A 17,021-nucleotide genomic window follows, 5' to 3' on the forward strand; every position below is an offset into this window, starting at 1 on the left:
AGTGTTGTGCCTCTTTTGCTGGATCCGAAGAAGATCCTGGATTTCATTAATCTGTGGCACAAAGATGTTGGGGATCGTAGCAGAAATTTAAAATTTTCTACGCATCACCAAGATCAATCTATGGAGTAATCTAGCAACGAGGGGGAGATGAGTGCATCTACATACCCTTGTAGGTCGCTAAGCAGAAGCATTGCAAGAACACGGATGAGGTAGTCGTACTCGTGGTGATTCAGATCGCGGTCGATTCCGATCTAAGCGCCGAACAACGACGCCTCCGCGTTCAACACACGTGCAGCCCGGTGACGTCTCCCATGCCTTGATCCAGCAAGGAGAGAGGGAGAGGTTGGGGAAGACTCCGTCCAGCAGCAGCACGACGGCATGGTGGTGGTGGAGGAGCGGGGTACTCCAGCAGGGCTTCGCCAAGCACTGCGAGAGACGAGGAGGGAGAGAGGTAGGGCTGCGCCAAGAGGGAGATCAAATCATGTGTTGGGAAGCCCCCATATCTCAAGTATATATAGGGGGTGGGGAGGGGCTGCGCCCCCACCTAGGGTTCCCTCGCTAGGGGTGGCGGCAGCCCCCAGATCCCATCTGGGAGGCGGCCAAGGGGGAGAGAGAGGGGGCGCACCTAGGGTGGGCCTTAGGGCCCATCTGCCCCTACGGTTTGCCGCCTATCCTATTGAGGGCGCCTTGGGCCTTGGTGGGAGGCGCCCCAGCCCACCTAGGGGCTGGTCCCTTCCCACTATTGGCCCACGTAGGCCTCCGGGGCTGGTGGCCCCTCCCGGTGGACCCCCGGACCCTTCCGGTGGTCCTGGTACATTACCGGTGATGCCCGAAACGCTTCCGGTGGCCAAATCCTCACTTCCTATATATCAATCTTTCCCTCCGGACCATTCCGAAACTCATCGTGACGTACGGGATCTCATCCGGGACTCCGAACAACATTCGGTAACCGCGTACATACTTTCCCTATAACCCTAGCGTCATCGAACCTTAAGTGTGTAGACCCTACGGGTTCGAGAGACACGTAGACATGACCGAGACAACTCTCCGGACAATAACCAACAGCGGGATCTGGATACCCATGTTGGCTCCCACATGCTCCACGATGATCTCATCGGATGAACCACGATGTCGAGGATTCAATCAATCCCGTATACAATTCCCTTTGTCTACTGGTCTGATACTTGCCCGAGATTCGATCGTCGGTATCCCGATACCTTGTTCAATATCGTTACCGGCAAGTATCTTTACTCGTTCCGTAACACATCATCCCGTGATCAACTCCTTGGCCACATTGTGCACATTATGATGATGTCCTATCGAGTGGGCCCAGAGATACCTCTCCGTCACACGGAGTGACAAATCCCAGTCTCGATTCGTGCCAACACAACAGACACTTTCGGAGATACCCGTAGTGCACCTTTATAGCCACCCAGTTATGTTGTGACGTTTGGTACACCCAAAGCATTCCTACGGTATCCGGGAGTTGCACAATCTCATGGTCTAAGGAAATGATACTTGACATTAGAAAAGCTTTAGCATATGAACTACACGATCTTGTGCTAGGCTTAGGATTGGGTCTTGTCCATCACATCATTCTCCTAATGATGTGATCCCGTTATCAACGACATCCAATGTCCATGGTTAGGAAACCGTAACCATCTATTGATGAACGAGCTAGTCAACTAGAGGCTTACTAGGGACATGGTGTTGTCTATGTATCCACACATGTATCTGAGTTTCCTATCAATACAATTCTAGCATGGATAATAAACGATTATCACGAACAAGGAAATATAATAATAATAAATAATTTATTATTACCTCTAGGGCATATTTCCAACAGTCTCCCACTTGCGCTAGAGTCAATAATCCAGTTCACATCGCTATGTGATTAACACTCAAGGTCACATCGCCATGTGACTAACACCAAAGAGTTTACTAGAGTCAATAATCCAGTTCACATCGCTATGTGATTAACACTCAAGGTCACATCGCCATGTGACATACACCAAAGAGTTTACTAGAGTCAATGATCTAGTTCACATTACCATGTGATTAACACTCAATGAGTTCTGGGTTTGATCATGTTATGCTTGTGAGAGATGTTATAGTCAACGGGTCTGCAACAATCAGATCTGCATGTACTTCGCAAAACTTTATGTCATATCGTAGATGCTGCTACCACGTTCCACTTGGAGCTATTCCAAATGGTTGCTCCATTATACATATCCGATTTTTCTACTCATAGTCATCCGGATATGTGTTAAAGCTTGCATCGACGTAACTCTTAACGTCGAACTCTTTATCACCTTCATAACCGAGAAATATTTCCTTATTCCTCTAAGGATAATTTTGACCACTGTCTAGTTATCCACTCCTGGATCACCTTTGTACCCTCTTGCCAGACATGTGGCAAGGCACAAATCAGGTGTGGTACTCAGCATGTCATACCGTATAGAGCCTATGACAAAAGCATAGGGGACGACCTTCGTCCTTCCTCTTTCTTCTGCCGTGGTCAAGCTTTGAGTCTTACTCAACTTCACACCTTACAACTCAGGTAAGAATCCCTTCTTTGACTGATCTATTTTGAACTCCTTCAAAATCATGTCAAGGTGTGCGTTCTTTGAAAGTATCATCAAGCGTCTTGATCTATCTCTATAGATCTTGATGCCCAATATGTAAGCAGCTTTATCCAGGTCTTCCTTTGAAAATCACTCTTCAAACAACCGTTTATGCTTTCCAGAAATTCTACATTATTTCGGATCAACAATATGTCATCCATATATACTTATCAGAAATGTTGTAGTGCTCCCACTCACTTTCTTGTAAATACAAGTTTCTAACAAACATTGTATAAGCCTAAAAGCTTCAATCACTCCATCAAAGCATATATTCCGACTCCAAGATGCTTACTCTAGTCCATAGAAGGATTGCTGGAGCCAGCATACCTTTTAGCATCCTTAGGATCGACAAAAATCTTTTATTGTATCACATACAACTTTTTCTTACGAAAACTGGTAAGAAAACTTGTTTTGACATCCATCTGTCAGATTTCATAATCGAAAAATACAGCTAATGCTAACATGATTCCGACGGAATTAAGCATCGCTACGGGTGAGAAAATCTCATCGTAGTCAACTCCTTGAACTTGTGAAAAACTCTTTGCCATAAGTCGAGCTTCATAGACGGTGACATTACCATCTGCGTTCGTCTTCTTCTTAAAGATCCATTTATTCTCAATGGCTTTCCGATCATCGGGCAAGTCTAGCAAAGTCCATACTTTGTTCTGATACATGGATCCTATCTCGGATTTCATGGCTTCTAACCATTTGTCGGAATATGGGCCCACCATTGCTTCTCCATAGCTCGTAGGTTCATTGTTGTCTAACAACATGATATCTAAGACAGGATTCCCGTACCACTCAGGAGTAGTACATATCCTTGTCGACTTACGAGGTTCGGTAGCAACTTGATCCGAAGCTTCATGATCACTATCATTAACTTCCTCTTCAACCGACGTAGGCGCCACAGAAACATCTTTCGGTGTTGCTCCATATTCCGGTTGAAGTAGAGGTTCAACAACATCATCAAGTTCTATCTTCCTCCCACTCAATTCTTTCGAGAGAAACTCCTTCTCGAGAAAGGACCCGTTCTTAGCGACAAACACTTTGCCCTCGGATCTAAGATAGAAGGTATACCCAACCATTACCTTTGGGTATCCTATGAAGATGTATTTGTCCACTTTGGGTTCGAGCTTTTTCCGGCTGAAGCCATAAGCATCGCAGCCCCAAACATTAAGAAACGACAACTTTGGTTTCTTGCCAAAACATAGTTCATACGGCGTCGTCTCAACGGACTTAGATGGTGCCCTATCTAAAGTGAATGCAGCTGTCTCTAATGCATAACCTCAAAATAATAGCGGTAGATCGGTAAGAGACATCATAGATCGCACCATATCTCATAAGGTTCGATTACGACGTCCGGACACACCATTACGCTGTGGTGTTCCAGGTGGCTTCAACTGCGAAACAATTCCACAATGTCTTAAGTGATTGCCAAACTCATAACTCGGGAAATCTCTCCTTGATCAGGTCGTAGGAACATGATCTTCTTGTTATGATGATTCTTAACTTCACTCTGAAATTGCTTGAACTTTTCAAACGTTTTGGACTTTTGCTTCACTAAGTAAATATACCCATATCTACTCAAATCATCAGTGAAGATGAGAAAATAACGATATCCACCACACGCCTTAATTCTCATTGGATCACACACATCAGCATGTATGATTTCCAACAAGTCACTTGCCCGTTTCATTGTACCTGAAAACGGGGTCTTAGTCATCCTGCCCATGAGGCATGGCTCGCATGTGTCAAGCGATTCAAAATCAAGTGACTCCAAACATCCATCAGCATGGAGTTTCTTCATGCATTTTATGCCAAAATGACCTAAGCGGCAGTGTCACAAGAAAGTGGTACTATCATTATTAACTCTACATATTTTGGCGTGAACATGTGTATTACCACGACCAAGATTCAATGAACCATTCTCATAGGGTGCATGACCATGAAAGGTATTATTCATGTAAACAGAATAACCATTATTCTTTAACTTAAATGAATAACCGTATTGCAATGAACATGACCTAATCATATTCATGCTCAACGTAGACACCTGATAACATTTATCTCGGTTCAATACTAATCCCGAAGGCAGATGGACCGTGCGATGGTGATCTCATCAACTTTGGAAACACTTCCAACACACATCGTCACCTCGCCCTTAGCCAGTCTCCGTTTAGTCCGTAGCTTTTACTTCAAGTCACCAATAATAGCAACTGAACCGATTTCCAATACCCAGGTGCTACCAGGAGTACTAGTAAGGTACACATTAATAAGTTGCCTGCCTTCTTTTCTACAATGCATTTGGGGTAGTTCCGCTACCAGTGACCGTTCCCCTTAAAATAGAAGCACTTAGTCTCGGTTTTGGGTTCAACCTTGGATTCCTTCACTGGAGCGGCAACTGGTTTGCCATTCATGAAGTTTCCCTTCTAGCCCTTGCCCTTCTTGAAACTAGTGGTCTTGTTAAACCATCAACACTTGATGCTCCTTCTTGATTTCTACTTTTTTGCGGTCTTAAGCACCACGAACAGCTCCGGGATGATCTCCATCCCTTGCATGTCATAGTTCATGACGAAGATCTAGTAGCTTAGTGATAGTGACTAGAGAACTCTATCAATCACTATCTTATCTGGAAGTTTAACTCCCACTTGATTCAAGTGATTGTAGCACCCAGACATTCTAAGCACATGCTCACTAGCTGAGCTATTCTCCTCCATCTTGTAGGCAAAGAACTTGTCAGAGGTCTCATACCTCTCAACACGGGAATGAGCCTGAAATCCCAATTTTAGCTCTTGGAGCATCTCATATGTTCTATGGCGTTCAAAACGTCATTGGAATCCCGATTCTATGTCGTAAAGTATGGTGCACTTAACTATCAAGTAGTCATCAGGACGTATCTGTCAGATGTTCATAACATCCACAGACGATGCTAGAGGGGTTGGCACACCAAGCATTGCATCAAAGACATAAGCCTTCTGTGTAGCAGTGAGGACACTCCTCAGGCAACGGACCTAGTCTGCATCATTGCTTACAATATCTTTCAACTTAACCTTTCTCTAGGAACGTATTGAAACAGGGAGCTACAACGCGAGCTATTGATCTACAACCTTTTTGCAAAGACAACTTAGACTATTGTTCATGATAATTAAGTTCATCTAATCAAATTATTTAATGAACTCCCACTCAGATAGACATCCCTCTAGTCATCTAAGTGATACATGATCCGAGTCAACTAGGCCATGTCCGATCATCACGTGAGACGGACTAGTCATCATCGGTGAACATCTTCATGTTGATCGTATCTTCTATTCGACTCATGTTCGACCTTTCGGTCTTCCGTGTTCCGAGGCCATGTCTGTACATGCTAGGCTCGTCAAGTCAACCTAAGTGTATTGCATGTGTAAATCTGGCTTACACCCATTGTATTCGAACGTTAGAATCTATCACACCCGATCATCACGTGGTGCTTCGAAACAACGAACCTTCGCAACGGTGCACAGTTAGGGGGAACACTTTCTTGAAATTATTGCGAGGGATCATCTTATTTAAGCTACCATCGTTCTAGGCAAATAAGATGTAAAACATGATAAACATCACATGCAATCAAATAGTGACATGATATGGCCAATATCATTTTGCTCCTTTTGATCTCCATCTTCGGGGCGCCATGATCATCATCGTCACCGGCATGACACCATGATCTCCATCATCGTGTCTTCATGAAGTCGTCTCGTCAACTATTACTTATACTACTATGGCTAACGGTTTAGCAATAAAGTAAAGTAATTACATGACGTTTAAGTTGAGACGCAGGTCATAAATAAATTAAGACAACTCCTATGGCTCTTGCCGGTTGTCATACTCATCGACATGCAAGTCGTGATTCCTATTACAAGAACATGATCAATCTCATACATCACATATATCATTCATCACATCCTTTTGGCCATATCACATCACACGGCATATGCTGCAAAAACAAGTTAGACGTCCTCTAATTGTTGTTGCAAAATTTTTACGTGGCTGCTATAGGTTTCTTAGCAAGAACGTTTCTTACCTACGGCAAAACCACAACATGATATGCCAATTTCTATTTACCCTTCATAAGGACCCTTTTCATCGAATCCGATCCGACTAGAGTGGGAGACACAGACACCCGCTAGCCACCTTATGCAACTAGTGCATTTCAGTCGGTGGAACCTATCTCACGTAAGAGTACGTGTAAGGTCGGTCCGGGCCGCTTCATCCCACGATGCCGCCGAATCAAGATAAGACTAGTAATGGCAAGTAAATTGACAAAATCGGCGCACACAACAACTTGTGTTCTACTCGTGCATAGAAACTACGCATAGACCTAGCTCTGATACCACTGTTGGGGATCGTAGCAGAAATTTAAAATTTTCTATGGATCACCAAGATCAATCTATGGAGTAATCTAGCAACGAGGGGAAGAGGAGTGCATCTACATACCCTTGTAGATCGCTAAGCGGAAGCGTTGCAAGAACGCGGATGAGGTAGTCGTACTCGTGGCGATTCAGATCGCGGTCGATTCCGATCTAAGCGCCGAACAACGGCGCCTCCGCGTTCAACACACGTGCAGCCCGGTGACGACTCCCATGCCTTGATCCAGCAAGGAGAGAGGGAGAGGTTGGGGAAGACTCCGTCCAGCAGCAGCACGATGGCGTGGTGGTGGTGGAGGAGCGCGGTACTCCAGCAGGGCTTCGCCAAGCACTGCGAGAGACGAGGAGGGAGAGAGGTAGGGCTGCACCAAGAGGGAGATCAAATCATGTGTTGGGCAGCCCCCATACCTCAAGTATATATAGGGGAAGGGGAGGGGCTGCGCCCCCACCTAGGGTTCCCTCCCTAGGGGTGGCGGCAGCCCCCAGATCCCATCTGGGAGGCGGCCAAGGGGGAGAGAGGGGGGGCGCACCTAGGGTGGGCCTTAGGGCCCATCCGCCCCTACGGTTTGCCCCCTCTCCTCTTGAGGGCGCCTTGCGCCTTGGTGGGAGGCGCCCCAGCCCACCTAGGGGCTGGTCCCTTCCCACTATTGGCCCACGTAGGCCTCCGGGGCTGGTGGACCCCCGGACCCTTCCGGTGGTCCCGGTACATTACCGGTGATGCCCGGAACACTTCCGGTGGCCAAATCCTCACTTCCTATATATCAATCTTTACCTCCGGACCATTCCGGAACTCCTCGTGACGTCCGGGATCTCATCCGGGACTCCGAACAACATTCGGTAACCGCGTACATACTTTCCCTATAACCCTAGCGTCATCGAACCTTAAGTGTGTAGACCCTACGGGTTCGGGAGACACGTAGACATGACCGAGACAACTCTCTCAATAACCAACAGCGGGATCTGGATACCCATGTTGGCTCCCACATGCTCCACGATGATCTCATCAGATGAACCACGATGTCGAGGATTCAATCAATCCCGTATACAATTCCCTTTGTCTACTGGTATGATACTTACCCGAGATTCGATCGTCGGTATCTCGATACCTTGTTCAATCTCGTTACCGGCAAGTCTCTTTACTCGTTCCGTAACACATCATCCCGTGATCAACTCCTTGGCCACATTATGCACATTATGATGATGTCCTACCGAGTGGGCCCAGAGATACCTCTCCGTCACACGGAGTGACAAATCCCAGTCTCGATTCGTGCCAACACAACAGACACTTTCGGAGATACCCGTAGTGCACCTTTATAGCCACCCAGTTACATTGTGACGTTTGGTACACCCAAAGCATTCCTACGGTATCCGGGAGTTGCACAATCTCATGGTCTAAGGAAATGATACTTGACATTAGAAAAGCTTTAGCATACGAACTACACGATCTTGTGCTAGGCTTAGGATTGGGTCTTGTCCATCACATCATTCTTCTAATGATGTGATCCCGTTATCAACGACATCCAATGTCCATGGTCAAGAAATCGTAACCATCTATTGATCAACGAGCTAGTCAACTAGAGGCTTACTAGGGACATGGTGTTGTCTATGTATCCACACATGTATCTGAGTTTCCTATCAATACAACTCTAGCATGGATAATAAACGATTATCATGAACAAGGAAATATAATAATAATAACTAATTTATTATTGCCTCTAGGGCATATTTCCAACAAAAGATCCAAACACTCCCCTGCCAGAGCTGAATCTCTCACCTAGTCAAAGTCACATGTTGTCAGCTTTCATTGCTGAAGAAAAATGGAAATTTGAGAAGGCGAGACAGCTGAAGAAAGCTCAGTACAAGAAAGAGTGCTTCCTAAAGAAACACGTTGTCTCTATGACAACTGAAGAACTTGTGAAGATTCAGACTGAAATCAAAGGCCTCAGCGATGACTTCAATGCTTACTATGCTGATTGGCAAGGAGCCAAAGTCAGGTTTGTAAAACTGACTGAGAAATTCACTTCAAAGGTTGTAGCTCCATCGCAACCAGAAATTCCTCAAGCCGAAGCATCTGCTCAACCAACAGAAGAGCACGCCAGCACCGCTGATGAAAATTAGGCCGTTGAAGAAAATGTGAGTTCCAGGGCTAATGACTGCATTCCAGCCGCTGAAGAAATTGCCAGGGCATCCACTAGTGGTGCCCCTGAAGAAAATGAAGAAGTCAGGGAAACTGCATCAGTTGTGCCTGAACAAATTCAACCAAGTTCCTCTGCTCCTCCTGCGCGTACCCCAACTCCAATCCTTCCATCTGCATCAGATGTGAAGAAGACCAAGGCTACAGAGCATGCAACTGTGAAGAAAATGAAAGCATCAACTTCATCAGATTCTTCAGCTCCGAAGAAGATGAAGCCATTGACGAGCTCTTATGCACATCCAATTGATGTTGTTCCTGTCTCATCCATGCCATCAAAGGACCTTGTTCCTTTTGATGAAGAATATGTGATTCCAAGTGAATCCGATGAAGACATTCCCTCTGTTTCTTCCTCAGAGTAGATGGATGAAGAAATTGAAGCGGACGCAATCCCTTCAACTCCAATTGTCTCCTCGCCCATGCCTTAGTTCACTGCTGAAGAGGCCGGTGTTGAGGAATTGGATGAACAAAATTCTGACGTGGACATTGGCTGTACTACTCCATTGATGAATGATGACTTTTGGGAAAGTCAACATCCCAACTCTCCACTGTTCACGCCATTACAACAAATTCCTCAATCCCCAGCACATACTGTTCCATTGGGCTCTGAAGAAACTCACCCTACTTCGTCTGTCCATGAAGAAATTCCAGCCACTAGTGCTGAAGAAAATGAAAATGAAGAGTTCAGACTGCCAATGAAGAGGAACCAGAAATTCCTCAGCCTGAAGAACCTGAGATTGCAATTCCTGAGGTTGTGATGCAACTGACTGACACTCCTCAACCGAAGCCAAAGGATCCATTCTCAAGAAAGCAAAAATTCAAGACTGATGATTTCTTCGGCGAGCATGTATTCTTCACAGATTACAACCCCTATGACTCTGCTCGCATAAGGAAGAGGCGTTTCTGGACTGCCAGCCAGGCAAATTTCTATTCCTCAGTGCTGTTTAACAAAGACAAAGTCTTCGATCATGAGCACATTCCTCACGTGGATATGGAATCTCTACCATGCTTCACACCAGTCCTCAGTGTTCTTCACGGCGCTTGACTGTTAAATTTCTGCATTGACATCTGTGATTGGAATGAAGAACTCATTCTTCAATTTTATGCAACGCTGCACATCACCGGAGACTCTAAAGATGTGAATTCATGGGTGCTGGACTAGATGACTAAAAACACTCACTACAAGGCACCAGCCACTGAATTGCTTCGTGCTTTGCCCCTCAGTCCTCCCCTTGAAGCCGCTCGTTGCATGTACCAAGAACCTGAGCTTACAGATCATTACATGCAAGTGCTGATGAAGCCATTGAAGCCAGGTCAGGCCCCAAGGACCAAATTCCTCGTGAAGGAATTGCTATATGTGCCTCGGACTGTCTATCGAATTCTGACGAAGACATTGAGTCCTATCAAGGGCCATGACTCGAATGAAGAAGAAGTCATTGGCATCATGAAGAATCTGCTTTTCAATATCATGCACGGCGTTCCCGTCAACTTCCATGATTTCTTCATAAGGACTCTGGCCAATGTCGCTATGTCACCATTTGAGTTGAAGCCTTATGCTCCATGGATTATGGGATTCATCAGAACAAGGTCTTCACTCAACTACAAAGCTGATACACTGAACCATGGCACCTACTTGCCCCCGATTGAAGTCCTCAAACAGACATTTTCCTCAGCTGATGACAAGGGCAAGGCCACTGCTGTTATTGATGAAGGCATTCGTCCATTGGATGGTCAATTTCGCAAGGCTGCATCCTACTCCACCAATGACGACTCTGCCACTTATGACTCTGCCGCCAACACACCCAAACCAAATCCTCAAGGTACAGCTCCCAGGGTGATGACTGATCATGAGCTTCTCCTCAGTCTTCATCAGAAGGTTGATCGCAATCACAAATGGGTTAAGCGTCAATTTGGTTCAATTCTTCACAACATGACTGCTACCCACAATGCAGTGAAGAAAAACCATTACTACCTCCATGAAACCTTCAACCGTACCTGGGTTGTTCTGTCTCACATTTATAGCGAAGAAGATCTGAAGAAAATGGGTCTCAAGGAAGTTTTTGACTGGTCTGCTCCTCCACCGAAGAAATACAAGAAGGTCAAAGTTCCCTCCTTGGTGGCCAGCTCATATTCTTCATCGCGCGACACCAACAAGCATTAAGACTTGGACGACACTGCGGCAGGTCCTACTACGACAAATGACCCCAACAACGCTGGCGCTCCTCCATCAACTTGATATTCTTCAGGGGCGTTAGTCCTCATTTTCAACCCTTTCGGTCATTTGATGACAAAGGGGGAGAAATTTGAGTTAGTCTTCAAGCGGGTCTATCTATATGGGCGTTTTTTTTGCTAAGTTACAACTCTCATTCTTTTGATGACTTTGCTGGATCGAGTTGTAAACTTAAACTCTATGGTGGCCTGATACTTTTGCTGAGCTTTTCTGCATGCTTATTCCTCGTTAATGTTAATGCACGCATGCTGAATTACATCAGTCACCATATTTCATCATGCATTTAAAATTCTTCATATTATATGTCAAATGCGTGTATGAATTACAAGATATAGGGGGAGATCTCCATGATTCTACTCTTCATGTGTGAATTGCTTCAAAAGCAAATTCCTCATTATGCATATCTTCAAGGGGAGTTCTTCTATATCTTGCAATCAAATTCCTCAATATCAGTATTTACACTTCATATGTTTATCCCCGTTGAAAACTTAACCTATATTGTCATCAATCACCAAAAAGGGGGAGATTATAAGTGCATCTAGTGCCCCTTAGTGATTTTGGTGTATTGAAGACTTATAGGTTAAGCGACTAATGCGTTTGTGAGTGTACACAGGCCTATAAGTCTATGAGGAGTTTGATATTTACAAAGAAAGTCGACCCCTAAAAATGAAGTTCCTCGACTGAAGACTTTGGATTTCTGAAGACTTTATGAAGACTTTGAAAGTGAAGAAATTGGTGTGACCTTGAAGACTTGGCATTCATTCAGGGAACATGAAGTGTGAAGACTTTTGTTTTCATAGTTTCATTTTCTCTTTCTTGAGTCATAGGAAACACCGTGCTGTTAAAGGGGGTCGAGGAAATACTAAGGAAAAATTTCCAAGTGATGCTCAACTCAAAATCCTACACCTACCAATCCCTTCGAGTGAAGCCATTGGAAATCTCATACAGTTCAGTCATATTCTTCAGTGACAGAGACGAAGTTCTTCTGGTCTCTGAGGAATTTGTTCTAACTGAGGAGTTAGGAATTCGCAAGTGTGGATTGCCTACACAGTGAGGAACATGATAGCCCTAAGGAATTTTATACTCAAATTTCCGACCGTTGATGTGCCTTGTGCCAGCTGTCCCAAAATATCTACCCACCTAACGGTCATATCATTGAAGGGCATTTATGTCTTATCATGTCGGGCTGCTCCCTAGGCTATAAATAGCCGCCCCCTACAACCACTAGCTGGTTGGCTGCTCCGAGAGAAACTGATATTTCTCATTTGAGAGCATCCCATCCTCCAAGGACTTTGAGCGAAAATCGTCAAGTGAGTAAAACCCAAACCCAAACACCTACAAACCCAAAGTGATTGAGCATCACTGAAGAGATTGATCCTGCGTGGATCCGATGCTTGTTACCTTTGAAGACTATGCTTCTTCCAGACGTTTAGGCGTCATGGTCTAAAGCATCCAAGAGGAATTGTCGATCGCCGAGTGACCGAGTCTGTGAAGGTTTGGAAGTCACCTAAAGACTTACCACGAGTGATTGGGCGAGGTCTGTGTGACCTTAGCTCAAGGAGAATACGGTGAGGACTGTGTGTCCGGGACTGTGTGTCCTCAGGTTTAAATACCTAGCCGCTCCAAGCAGACGTACAACTGAGACATCAGTTGCAACTGGTCTACCAAATCATTGTCTTCACCAAGCTTACTGGTTCTATTTCCTCAACTCTTTCAATTCCTCATAACTGTGTTGTGCACTTGTTTATATCTGTGTTTGAAGACTTTGACTGAAGACTTTCTCAATTTCCTTAGTTCAATTTCTTCAGTCTGTTTGTCTTCATCTTGTGTTATCCTGTGTTTACGCTTTCTGTACTCAGTGCTTGTCTTCATTTCATCATGATGACTATGCTTGTGTTCTGTTATGTTTACTTTTGAGTACTTATTCCGCTGCAAGTAGTTCTTCGCTAAGGAATTTCCTCACCCGCAAATTCCTCAGTGAAGAATTCATAAAAATCGCCTATTCACCCCCCTCTAGTCAATATAACACACTTTCAACCAGCGCCACCGCGCTGCCCCACGGCCAACGGCCGCACCGCCGTGTCGAGAGCACTGCGGCACGCAGCACCACCACTATCGGGCCACACCAAAGCCGGTCGAAGCACACCGCCGCCAGCCACCACCGCCTGAATAGGGGAGGCCGCGCGTGGGGAAGGGTTGGCCCGCCGCCGCCAGCACCACGCGGGCAGGGCCCGATGGCGCCCGCCGGCAGTGGTGGGTGGAGGGAGGAGCGAGGGGGAGTATGGAGGAGAGTTAGGGACGAGGCCCCCAGTCGCCTCGCTCGGGGAGGCGACGCGGGGGTTGCCAAATCCAGGGCCTCCCAGTCTGGCGCAAGGGCCTTGTGCACAAAGGACCAAAGTGCTTGGGCCGCGACACAAGAGAACATAATATGGGTTCTTGTCTCCGGGACGTGACATAGGGGGCAAATACCATCACCCGGGCCGTGCCTCTTAAGAACCTCTGTCCCAGAGGGAAGGCGGTCACACACAAGATGCTAAACGAAAATCTTGATCTTTAGGTGTAATGGCGCCTTTCAGAGAGGGGACAACCATTGAATGACAGAATGGTGGCAGAGCGCCTGATAAGCAGAACTCACAGAGAACTCTCCCGAAGGCGAGAGACTCCAGGCAACAGAGTCAAGGGACAGGGACAGCAGGAGAGGGACTACTTCCCTCAAGCCATCCCACTCAAGCACTTCAGCCGGTCCGAAGGAGCGGCGGAATGCAATGTTCCACTGCCCGTCTAGACTGGCATCGGAGACGAGGAGTTTTGGGTGAACACATATAGCAAAGAGCCTAGGGAATCAAAAGAGGAGCGGTCCCCCATGAAGCCAGGGGTTGATCCAGAACTAGGTGCTATTCCCATTGCCAACTGAGAAGGTAGCATTCAGCTAGATCTCATCTTTAATAGCTTGGATGGACCTCCAGAACTAGGAGTCAGTGAAGCGAGAACAAGACAACAAGGGTTCTCCTTGTAGATATTTCGCCTCAGGCAGCTGGAGCCATAAACCTCCATCACCTCTCATAATTTGCCAGACCCAACCAACGCAGCATGAGATCTACATTCATGCGGCGAGAGTCGGTGATCCCGAGGCCACTCCGTTCTTTGGGGAGGCAGATGTCAGCCCATTTAACCATGTGGTATTTAGGCCGACCATCCGCTGCCTGCCAGAAGAACCTAGCCAGATCCTTGTCAAAGGAGCTATGGACACCCTCTGGTAGGATGTACATCCCCATCATGTACATGGGGAGGCTAGCAAGGTTACAACCAATGAGGATGGTTTTACTGCCTTTGGAGGTGAATCGACCGCACCAGGGCCAGGGCCAGCCCTGGTATGTTAGGGGCCCTTGTGCGAACTCTGAACAATGGGCATGTATACTATAATAGACAAAAAAGATATTCCACACCTATGTCTACCACGAAATCTATTATATAATTAAGACAAGAGTCAAACGAGCCATCACGTTTGTCCACATATGTTAATATTATTTGCACTGTCTGATCAAAATAATAATGGCCGAGATCTATATATTATATAATTAAGACAAGAGTCAAATAAGCCATCACGTTTGTCCACATATGCTAATATTATTTACACCGTCTGATTAAAATAATAATGGCTGAGATTTAAGAAAAATTACGTAACATATTGAGATGTATCAACTCGGGCATTGAACTGTCACGCGTATACATAATAAGGCAACTATAACCGGAAAGAGTAAAAAAACAGTTAGAAGGGGAATCGGAAACGCACGCACAGGCCAAAGTGCCGAAGTTGACATATTAAAAAAAATCAATTAATGGGTGTGGTACAGGAAAGATAAAGTGATGATTCATCATGATGTCTACATGCAAGAAGGATATTTTAGTCATCCGGTTAAAAGACAAGGACAAGGGACATGCACTTTTAAAGCTCAACCCCAACCGAACTTGGAAATAGATAAACCTGTTAAGCGGCCGGTACCTATAAAACGCCATGGCAAGAAAGTATTTTTAAAGCTCCACCCCAGCGCCCAAAAAAAAAAAATCTAAGACCAGCTGCCCAACGTAATCTAAATAGCGATGTAAAATAAGAAAGAAAATGTGTGCTCTAGATAAGATGTCAACAATGTCTAAGAGACAGGGCAACTATGTCTATTTTGTATTAAAAAAATATGGCCATATTTTTTTTTGTGCCAAGGAAACATCATAGTCAGTTTAGGTTAAAATAAAAACTGGACATTTATATAAAGTAGTGCCACTATGGAAATAGAAAGAATGACGTTGCTGAATTGGGTTATTTCTAAAATGATAGTACTTGCAACCCTTAAAGGTCAGGAAAGGTGTATGAAGTCTATTTTGAAACTCCATGGTACATACTCTATTTTAAAGCCATCTCGATCCTCAAGATAGGCTATAATGTTATCCGTTATTGTGTTGATGCATCCTAATTGTAGCGATAATGATTTTAAATAATAATATTAAATAATGTTATCCGTTATAGGCCCAGTTCTTTTGAGCAGATTATGGAGAATCTTGGTCCCGAAAATCCCAAGCGAAAATAACTCGATTGAACTTCCAAAATCTCAACTGGATTCTCTAGAATCCTAGTGCAATCCCAAATCCCAAAATACCTGGTTTCTCCCACAATCTCAGGATTCTGGCAAGTCCCACCAAAGATAACGCTTGGAGTTAACAGAGTGCCCCTGTTGCAGCAGGTTATTACGGCAAAACTGCCACCGAGCCACCCACGACCGATGCCGATCTGTTCGCATCACGCGACCTCGAGTAGGGCCGCCCGCTAAGATTCCAGCGCCGCCGCCCGCCCCAGTTCGCTGTCCCGGACCACGCAGCCGCCGGCGCGGCCCTCCCCGCCGCCGGTCCGCACTCCCGCCGCAGTCCAGCTTCCTCTGCGGGCCCTTTCCCCCTTTGCCCTCTGCCGCCACCGGGACACCCGGAAGCCGCCGTCGGGCCCCTCCGCACCGGCTACCGATGGCGCCTCCGTCCCGAAGCTGCAGCCGAACATAAACATCTCCTCCACTCCTCCACGGTGATCCATCCTCTCTCTCCCAACTCTCTGTTTTTCTTTTTTTTAATCTATAAACTGGGTAGATGGAAAAAAGTTGTTGCATAGATAGAGGAATCGATGGATCAATTTGTTAGATGGATGGATAGATTGATTGTTCAATTTGTCACATGAATGGGTGGATTGATTGTTTTATTTTGTTTGATGGATGGATTGTGCTAGAATTTTTTTGTTGATATTGTCAATACTACTGCATATTGGTGCTATTGCCGGAACTTGGCTTTGGCTCACATTTGACAAGATATTGTTCGAAACAACAAAGTGTTAACAATTCATCAAACAGTTTCTGTCAAGTGGTGCTATAGACATTTCGGCACACAACTCTTTCCAGAATCTCAAACTGGAATCTCATAAAAGAACTCGACGCCAGATTCTGGGGGAAGCAGATTCTCGCAAAATTTTCTAGAATCTTGATTCTACAGAATCCCGGGTGAAAAGAACTGGGCCATAGTAGGACATCATTAATTCTTGA

Source organism: Triticum dicoccoides, chromosome 1A (genome assembly GCF_002162155.2).
Source record: "Triticum dicoccoides isolate Atlit2015 ecotype Zavitan chromosome 1A, WEW_v2.0, whole genome shotgun sequence".
In the NCBI taxonomy this organism is placed as follows: domain Eukaryota; kingdom Viridiplantae; phylum Streptophyta; class Magnoliopsida; order Poales; family Poaceae; genus Triticum; species Triticum dicoccoides.